The sequence below is a fragment of the Hypanus sabinus genome, chromosome 9, assembly GCF_030144855.1.
Source record: "Hypanus sabinus isolate sHypSab1 chromosome 9, sHypSab1.hap1, whole genome shotgun sequence".
Taxonomy (NCBI): Eukaryota; Metazoa; Chordata; class Chondrichthyes; order Myliobatiformes; family Dasyatidae; genus Hypanus; species Hypanus sabinus.
Window position 1 is genome coordinate 75,139,607 of NC_082714.1, and position 10,260 is coordinate 75,149,866.

A 10,260-nucleotide genomic window follows, 5' to 3' on the forward strand; every position below is an offset into this window, starting at 1 on the left:
ACTTCATCTTCCAACTAAACTGCGTCATGACATTAAATCGCGCAGTGACATGAAGTCAACATGGCAAATCCAGCCACGAACTGCCTCTCCTCACAGGGAGGGTTCTTCCATTTATACCCTGTAAAAAAACCTGTCACATGACCTCTACTGGCGGGAAAATGACGTCACTCCACCATCACAAGACCATTACCTCAAGTCCAGTATAGCTTCAACCCCAGTCACGTGACAAGTACACCACTGTCACGTGTCACTGGTACGTAACAAAACATACAAAACCTACAGCGCGATACAGGCCCTTCGGCCCACAAAGCTATGCAACTATGTCCTAAACCTGGAACTACCTAGGCTTACCCACATCCCTCTATTTTTCGAAGCTGCATGTACCTATCCAGGAGTCGCTAAAAGACCGTATCGTTTGTCGCTGAATAAAGCGTCGAGGTAGATTAAAATATTAAAACAAATGCGGAGCAGAGCGAGGGGTTCTCGAAGAGGCTGATTCCACACGTGTCGTTTCCCTGGAGGGACGGGTTAGTCCCGATGCTTTCGGAGATGTTGTCCAAATTCTGAGATTTATGCATTGGAGTGTTTCGGTCTCTTATGTTGACTTTGTTCAGTTCTATAGTGTTTTTCGTGTTCTTGCCCATTCTTAATTATTGATTGGTGGGCTGAAGGATTGGGTGATCAGTTTCTTTGTGCGAGAGAGGGGTTGAGGAGTTGGGATTTGGAAGCTTTTGCTAATTTTTCTTTTTGTCTAACGGGGATTAATGCCGTTCTTTCACCCATTTCTTTGGTTTACTGCATTTTGTGGCTTTCTGGAGAAGACAAATCGTAGAGTTGTATTCTGCATACAGTGAAAATAAAATGAACCTTTGACATTTCACCTTTGACCTTTGTCTATAGATGATGTCGTACATTTCCAGCATCTATGGATTATCTTGTGCAACCGGAAGTTGAATTAATTTCCACTCACTGAATCGAACGAAGATTAAAACGTGACAGAAAAAATGTGTGGTTTGAGGATGGACTGAGTCAAAAAGGGGAAAGAGGATCCAGGCGCTACTGAGGCAGGGATTGTCATCTCTCTAAGGGCACCACCTGTGCGAGATAGCAGAGCTTGGCGGTGCTTCCGTGAAACGTTTCTGCTCCAAATTCAATTGGCCTTATGAACTAAACGCTCTTCTGCGAGCTGAACCCAGCGACTCGCTTTCACTAGGCCGGCGTTTTGACCAGAGCCATTGCAACGTCCTCGAGCTGTATTGTTAAGATGTAATTTGTTCTGCATCATGATAGTGAGGTTCCCTCAGATTCTGCTAAATTCTTCATATTCACAGTTCCTTGTCCTTCGGCACTTTGCACCACGGTGTACAGGGACTAATTCTCGGGGGGGGGGGAGGGGTGAGTGAAGGGTTGAGTTGTGGGAGAGGAGCAGTGTAAAACTGGGTGGTCAGTCAATGGATGCACTTACCTGAGATCGAAGAGTCGCAGGGCAGCAGAAATCACAGAGTGGGACCAGTGAGAAAGTTACACGGAACCCCCCCTCGAAGATTTAAACTTCTTCACATTTCTCCCTTTCTACGCCACTCCCCTAACTTGACCTATCACCTTCTTTTCCCTACCATGTTTGCCATTGAAACGGTTCGTTGAACGTTGAACGCCGAAATGACTGCATTTTGTGAGAATAAATTCTGTCGTTAATTGTACTTAATTGAATTGACTCGTTGTGTCCCTTTCAAATTTGAAAAAAGGTAAATCGGAATGTCTCTGCCTGGCTTCGAACAAGGGATCTTTAGTGCGTTAAACGAACGTGATAACCACTACACTACAGAAACATTACAGCAAATATGATTTAATCTGTACACAACACGCTCTGTCTGTTAACTTGAACCCACAGCTAACGGCTAAATCAGATTTATGTTCCGGCCGCTATTCAACTGGAAGCTAGTCGTCAGTAATGTAAACCTGATAATAACTGTACTAAAAAAAATTCTGAGCTTTAAACAAAAGACCAGATTATGTGGAATATCAAAACTTGCAGGACGTTGTAAAGTAATTGGAAAACTGCAATTTCAGACTGTCTGTCGGCTGTGAGACAAAGCAGAAGCTTGTGAAATGTTTCAAAGCGTTTCTCCTGGTTTCAGTTGTGAATTTCTATCCCAAAACGCACAAAATTCTAGGGTATCTCAGTGTTTACCAGTAGGGCACCGAATCCGCTGTTGGTGCTGAGGGGGCATTGAGGGAACGGATCCGAGCCGCGGCACGCTCAGTTTGAATAAAACAGGCCGGCTGCTGAAGATCTGCAAGTCAAACATTTTTTTGTATTTTCCGTCTTTGCACAGATAACTATCACATCGGGATGCCAATTGATGTGCTAAATTCTAGAAAGTACCTCATTGCAGAGATCTTAACAGAGTTTTCACTAAATGAAACAATCAAGCATCCTCCGGCAGAGATCGGGACTATAAGCAGCGATGCGCTGGGTGTTCTATTGCAAATGTTATGCTGCGAAATTTGAACTGATTCCCGAATTCTGTCGTTAATCAGAGTGCCCCGGTCTGTTCTGATTCTGGAGGTGTTCAGCTCGCTTCCCTCGGCAGGCGAAGAAGTGTTTGCAGGTCTCTCGAAATAGAAATTCAGGGCGTACATTCGCTTTCAATTTTTTTTAATCATCTAGAGATAAAGCACGTCCTTCCGCCCCAACGTGCAGCGCCGCCCAATTCACCCAGGTGACCTAAACAATAACTAACCTTGCGACTTAGAATCGTGGGAGGGAACCGAAGAGCACGCCGTCACGAGGAGAAAGTACTTACAAACCGCGGCGGAAATGAACATAGGTCCTTAGCACTGGACGCGACTGTGTCACCCACCGATAGTCCCCAAAACAAGGTTTTCGCAACGAGGGTGGGATTCCTATCCACGCTTACAAATCACAATGGCTTAACAGTTCGTCGTCTTAAAAAATCCGTCAAATGACCTGGCCCAGATGTTCTTGAGAAATCTACTGCGTCAATATGACGGGTACTGATGGACTGCTTTTGTCAGTTCTTCAACTGAAGAACAATTGAGAGTGGACGAATGTCTACAGTTGATAAATTGCAAATTATTTTGAAATAATTTTCCCCAATATTATCGACTACAGGCTCTGTGGCGCAATGGATAGCCTGTTGGATTTCTAGAATTGTGTGAAGAAGTAACTCAAAGGTTGTGGGCTTTAGTCTCAGAGCCAGTGTTCCGTCTGGATTCAATTTTCTAGCGAGAAAGGACTTCAGACTGGATTAGTGAACCACCGTTGTCGAGGGATATTGAGGAGTCTAGTAAAGTAAAGAAAAATGCATGAATGGTGAATTGGCATAACTAATGTCGCACTATTCAGGACTTTTACAGAGACAGGTGCGTAAAAAGGCCCCGAAAGATTTTTGGGGACCCCAGTCATCACAACCACAACCTGTTCCAGATGGAAAATTTACTACAGCATAAAAGCCAGGACCAACAGTCTCCGGGACAGCTTCTTCCACCAGGCCATCAGACTGAGTAATTCACACTGATACAATTGTATTTCTGTGCTATATTGACTGTCGTGTTGTGCATACTCTTTATTACAAATGACTATAAATTGCTCATTGCACATTTAGACGGAGACGTAACGTAAAGATTATTATTCCTCATGTACAGTATGTGAAGGACGTAAGAAATAATGTCAATTTAATCCTACAGAAAACTATTAAATGAAATACCCTACTGCATAGCTGCAAAAACAAATATCCATTTCCGTTGCACATTTTCAGATGGGTTATTTCCAAATTGATTACTTCACTTTCGCTTTCTTCTGTATTATTCTAACTTCGTTCCGGAATTATTTTCGGGTTTAACTTCGCTAAATTACAAATTAAATTACGCACACCTCTCCCGTTGTCTCCAAAGCAAGCACCACTTCCATCATGGTATGTGACCTCCGTTTAAATATTTCAGCGCGACGCTGTGATGGTCAAGTGTTTAAGGCGCTGGATTCGAAATCCAATAGAGCAGGTTCGAACCCTGCTTGTACCCGGTTTCCATTTACCTGGGGAATTGCACTGACGGAATAAGCTGGAAAACATCAGTTTTTGCGATTAATCCTCGGACCTCCTTCTGTTCCCGTGACGTGAAGGGGGGGGGGGGTGCGGCAGGAAATAAGGCCTGCAGATGATCAGACTCTGACAGTCTATTATTATATTAAGAGGAATAGGATAATCAGGAGAGATGGTTACCGACAAGGAGCATCGCAAACCTCTTTATGTGGAGCTCAAGAGAAGGGCGAGGTCCAAGGAATGAAAAGAAGCGAAAATATACACTTGTTTCGTGACACCGAAAGAAAACAAGGAATACGATTTTGTTCATTAGGTTAAAGATAGTAATTTATCACATAATCACGATCTCTGATAGATGAGTAACGCTAAAATTTCTATTTCTACAGTGGTTGCCCATCTGTGGGCGTATTGCATTTTAATTTTTATTTCAGTTTGATTTGGCGTACATGGGTGGTGGTTGGTTCCTGAAGGGTGTGCTAGCCAGAGGAGGTAGCGGGGGCAAGCTCTCACTACCTCTCAAATGCCTCTCAAATGGCCTCTGTCAACCAAGTGCAGTTCCCGTTCTACATGCGTGGCCTAACTACTCCCAGCGGAACTGTTTCTGCGGACAGGAGAAGGGGCAAAGGCTGAATACTGGGGCCTTAAAACCTATTGCTTCGGGAAGATAGGGCAGGGTTGGCAAATCATCTAGGAGAAGTCAAATTCTGATCTCAATCCTTCTCTGCCTTGCGGCTATATGCACTCCTGGGGAAGGCTTCGGGACTAAACCCGACGAAAGATCCGGAGTGATGACTCATGTGCGCACAATGAAACGGCGGGAAGCAGGTGAAGAAATGTTGATGGTAGCGGAAGGATCAAAAGCTGCATTTAATTGAATATATGTCTGGTGCCAACCTTTCGTGGTATTTGAATTAGATAAAAATCAGAATGGCTCTGTTTGCATTCGAAGCAGGAATATTTCGCTTGAGAGGCGAACGTGATGTCCACTACACTACAGAAATACTGGCCGCTGAATACTCTGTTCCCGCTTGAGCAGACGCGTACATACTTTGTCCAATGCACACTGCCAGATGTTTGTTCAGTTCTCCAGCATGGAAGAACGGCTAAAATATCTTTCAAAATCATTCGTGGTATCAATAAAAAAGTGAATCCAGTGCGTCATTTTCGCTGACAAGACAACAACCTTAACAACTCCGCCGCAATTACATACACATTTCACATTCCGCTCGTGGTCCTGTGAGTTCATTCCTGTGTGTGTAAGTCGGTGATTTCAATCCGAAAGGCAAAGGAAAGGTAACAGACATTATCAATATAGTCCGTACTGTGTAAACGGAAAGAAATATACGGTGAGAGAGATAGCTACGATGAGGCGAAATGCAGATTGTAGGCGGGTTTAGAGACTCGGGCACAATGTGAGCACAGTGGGATTAATTGTGTACATTTACCATTACTATATGAGGCATTACACTGGTCCAGTACTTCGGCCAGCCAGCGATGGTCATAGACTTTTGATAGTTTTTTGGGGTGTTTTCAAACTGTAAGTGCTTTCCCATGTTTCTGCAACAAAGCTTCGGGCATTTGTTGTCAATGTGAACGGAACAGCCTGACATCGCAGTCGCCATCAATATCGAACTTGGAACCTTTCGTGGGTAATGGGAACGTGAGAGTGACTACACTACAAAGTCGGCCACATAAAATACAGACCATGGAACCCAGCTGGACATAAAAAATGAAAGGGAAATATGGAATTTCAGTCTGCAGATCAGAAGCAGAAGCTGTTGAGATGTTTCTAGACGCTTCTCCCCGTCACAGGTTATAAACTTCTGTCGAACTTGTTCGCTTCCTCACCTCTTGGGGCTGAGGTCGTCTTGAGGGAGGGAATGTACACTCAAGGAATAATTCTCACTAGGCGTGCAAGTCAACTTAAACGCAGCAGGCCAGCAACTGAAGTTCGACAAACCGAGCTAAAGTGCTATCAACAGCTGCCAGCTTGTGCAATTATCAATGCAATATAGATGGTGAATCTCAGCCAATCCGGTGGAACGCTTAAGTTTCTTTTATTTATTTATTTATTTACTAAATTTTAGAAATTACAAAGAATAAATGTAATAGTAAAATAGTAAGAAAGATAATATTAACCCCCCCCCCTCCCCTTAACACTCTCCCCTTAACCCTTATCTAAAGAAAAAAAAGAACGAAGAGAAAGATTGCCTGGATATCGGAGGATGCCCACATGCTCCATGGAGTTCAAAATAATTTTGATATTTATTTTTTACTTTCCCCAGTTACTATAATTTTATCTTCAAAGGACCTATGTATTTAATCCTATCTTTTGTAAGTATGGGAGCCAAATTTTCAAAAATATATCATATTCATTTCTTAAATTATACGTATTTTTTTCAAATGGATTAGAACTATGTATTTCATTATTCCAACGATCCATAGTTAAATATAAATCAGATTTCCAACTAACTGCGATAACTTTTTTGGCTACTGCCAATGCAATTTTTATAATTTTTTTTGATACTTGTTCAATTTAAGTTTCGGTATTGTCCCTTCAATGTCTCCTAATAAAAATAATAGCGGACTATGTGGGAGTTGTACTCCAGTAATTTGTTCTAATAAAAGTCTTAAATTTATCCAAAATAGTTGAATTTTAAAATAAGACCAAGTAGAATGTAAAAAGGTACCAATTTCTTGATTACATCGAAAACATTGGTCAGACATATTTGAATTTAATCTATTTATTTTCTGTGGTGTTATATATAATTGATGTAAAAATTATATTGTATTAATCTAAGTCGAACATTTATTGTATTTCTCATACTATCAAAACATAATCTTGACCAGTTTTCCCATCAATTTTAACATTCAAATCAGATTCCCATTTTTGTCTTGATTTATGAATTCTTAATTTAATTATTGCTTTTGAATCAAATTATACATACAAGATGTAATTTTTTTAATTCTTCCTTTCTGAATCAATATTTCTATTTCACTAGGTTTTGGCATCAACATTGTTTGTCCCAGCTTTTCTCGCAAATAGGCTCTTAATTGAAAATAACAGAAAAGAGTGTTATTTGATATTTTATATTTATTTTTAATTGATCAAACGACATCAATATACCTCCTTCGAAACAATCACCTACATATTTAATCCCCTTTTGGAACCAATTATGTAAAAGTTTATTGTCTATTGTAAAAGGAATAAGCCTATTTTGAATTAAAGTTCTTTTTGCTAATAAAGATTTCTTTATCTCATCATCGATATTTACCTTGTTCCATAAATCAATCAAGTGTCTTAATATAGGAGATTCTTTTTTTCCCGTATCCATTTGTTTCCCATTTATATATAAAATCTTCTGGTATATTTTCTCCTATCTTATCCAATTCTATTTTAATCCATGCCGATTATTCTTCATCAAAAAAGACACAATAAATCTAAGTTGATTTGCATTATAATAACTCATAAAATTTGGAAGTTGTAACCCTCCTAGATCAAATTTACGTGTCAATTTTTCCAATGATATTCTTGACATCTTATCTTTCCAAAGAAATTTCCTTACATATTTACTCAGTTCTTGAAACAACTTCTGAGATAATTGTATTGGTAAATTTTGAAATAAATATTGCAATCTAGGAAATATATTCATTTTTACAGCGTTAACTCTACCTATTAATGTTGTTGGTAACATCATCCATTTATCAAGATCCTCTTTTATTTTTTTAATAATGGCAAATAATTTTATATAAATTTTTACATCATTATCAACTCTAATACATATCACATATCTTCCCCCAGAATCAATTATTACATTTTGTATTTTAATTGGTAAAGATTTATTAACCCAGAATTGCAACTCCTCCCGATTTTGAATTAAATGAAGCTGCAATGACATTTCCAACCCAATCTCTCTTTAATTTCTTATGTCCTGTTTCTGTTAAATGTGTTCCTTGTAAAAAAGCTGTATCTCCTTTCATTTTCTTAATATATGTAAAAACTCTTTTTCTTTTCACAGGTCCATTAATACCATTAACATTAAAACTTAAAAAAAAATAAATTAATCTTTCATAGTACCTTGGGAATTCTTTAAAATTCTCCAAGTTGCTATGAGTCTCTCCCCAATCATCCAGGCAAAGAAGAAGAAAAATAGAAAGAAAATAACTAATATATAAGAAAAAAAAACAAAATACCTCCCACTAATGTTGCGAATAAAATGAATACAACATTACCCCCCCCCCATTTTATGGGTCATGGCAATCGCCATGATTGTACACGTGAAACTCGGAGCTATCGATCAGGAGCTCCCCCAGCTCCCCCGCAAAAAAAAAGAAAAATATATGAATAAAGAAAAGAAAAAAAAATAATAATTAATGTCTCTACTCTGAATTAATACTCCTCGACCGGTTTTTTTATCTTATAAATGTCCATCAGGTCCAACCTTGTTTCAGTCTTCATCATTAGTCCATTTAATTTCTATAATTCTTTAGTCCTCTTCATAGACAATAGGTAATTCTTGTACAAATTCCTCTGCTTTCCAGTAGTCAACGAAGAATTCTCTTTCTCCATTATCCAGGAAAATTATCAATTTTGCTGGGTAGCTCAAAAAAAATTTATAGCCCTTTTCCCATAAAGATTTTTTCACTGGATTAAATTCCTTCCGCCTCTTCAACAGATCATAGCTGATCTCTAGATAAAAAAAAACTCATTTCCCTTCTACTATCAATGGCCCATTTCTCTTTTTAGCACCTTGAGTAGCTGCCTTCAAGATCATTTCTTTATCTTGGTACCTTAAACATTTTATCAAAATTGATCTCGGATTTTGATCTTGTTGAGGTCGTGGTCTTAAAGCTTTGTGTGATTTTTCAATTTCAATGACTTGACTTGCTTATTTCATTTCCAAAATTTCCGGAATCCATTCTTGAAAGAATTTTATTGGATTTTCTCCCTCTGTACCTTCCATAAGACCAACAATTTTAATATTTTTTCGTCTACTAGAGTTCTCAAGCGCATCCATTTTGTCCATCATCCGTTTTCTTTCTGCTGTCCAGGCAAGCTTATCGTATTCTATCTTATCTATTCTTTCCGTGTTTTCTTCTATTTTTACTTCCATCTCTTTAACTTTAGTATCCATCTTCTTTTGTTCTTCCACCACATTATCAAGTGTATTCTGTATGCTTCTTATATCTGTTCTTATAGCATGAAATTCATTCGCCATATCTGTTCTTATAACTTTTAACTAATTCATTATATATATCAGGATATCTTTTATGTCTCCTTTAATCTCTTCCTTCTTTTCTTCTTCTTTTTCTTCTGGATTTCTCAAAGAGTCTGTTTCAACTTCCGACTCACTTTCAATTTCACTTCCAACCGCAGTTGAAGCTTGTAGTTTTGTTAACATCTGTTCGTGCATACTTTCGCGAATGCCTTGTTCTTGTCGTTTCTTTAGAGACCGCCGACATTGCTGCAACTTCTTTTCCCGCATCATCAGAAATGCCATGCACTTCGTCGGGAGAAGATCCAACTTGAGTCCGAGGCTTCGCCAAGACGGCTAGGACTTTTACCCCGCCGATTTGTGCAGTCTTCAAAGTAGTAACTTTCTTCTGTTTCAGTTTAGGAGCCATATCAAAAGATAATCCTGAGTTGCTTATAAGTAGTTTTTAATAGATATTTGTTAACTCTTCTTCATTTAAACCCTATTTCATTACTTTTTGCGAGGGAGCTGGAATCCCAACGTCTCGACCATACGTCATCACGTGACGTCCCCCTCGCTGAAGTTTCTTTAATAAATGAACTCCGTCGCTTGACTTCGTGGCGCAACGGTAGCGCGTCTGACTCCAGATCAGAAGGTTGCGTGTTCGAATCACGTCGAGGTCACAAGCGACGCGCCGGATTTTGTTATCAAAATGTTTGCTCCGTCTCTGCTCAGTTGTTCTTCCCGAAATTGAACGTACGTTACCCTTTGAAAGCAGTCAGCCGAAGTGGACCTATGAGGCCAAATTTAACAATGAATTTTCCTGTCTAAACTGTAATATTGTGTCGAAATACAAAATCTTCTTTCTTTTATCCCAAAACCTGCGTTGCTCGAAATTTGAAATAAAAAAAGAAAATTATGGAAGCATTCAGTAGTTCATTCAGCATCGAAAAGAGCTACATTTTCAGGACATTCAACGTTCCCACCATCTCTACATTATT

At 39.2% G+C, this 10,260-nt stretch overlaps 1 non-coding gene across 1 annotated transcript; it reads left to right on the plus strand.

The window, feature by feature from the left end:
* The first annotated feature begins 9,870 nt into the window (after positions 1-9,870).
* trnaw-cca (transfer RNA tryptophan (anticodon CCA)) lies at positions 9,871-9,942 on the plus strand. Its single transcript has one exon. It is a non-coding gene; the product is annotated as a tRNA-Trp (tRNA).
* Positions 9,943-10,260: the final 318 nt, after the last annotated feature.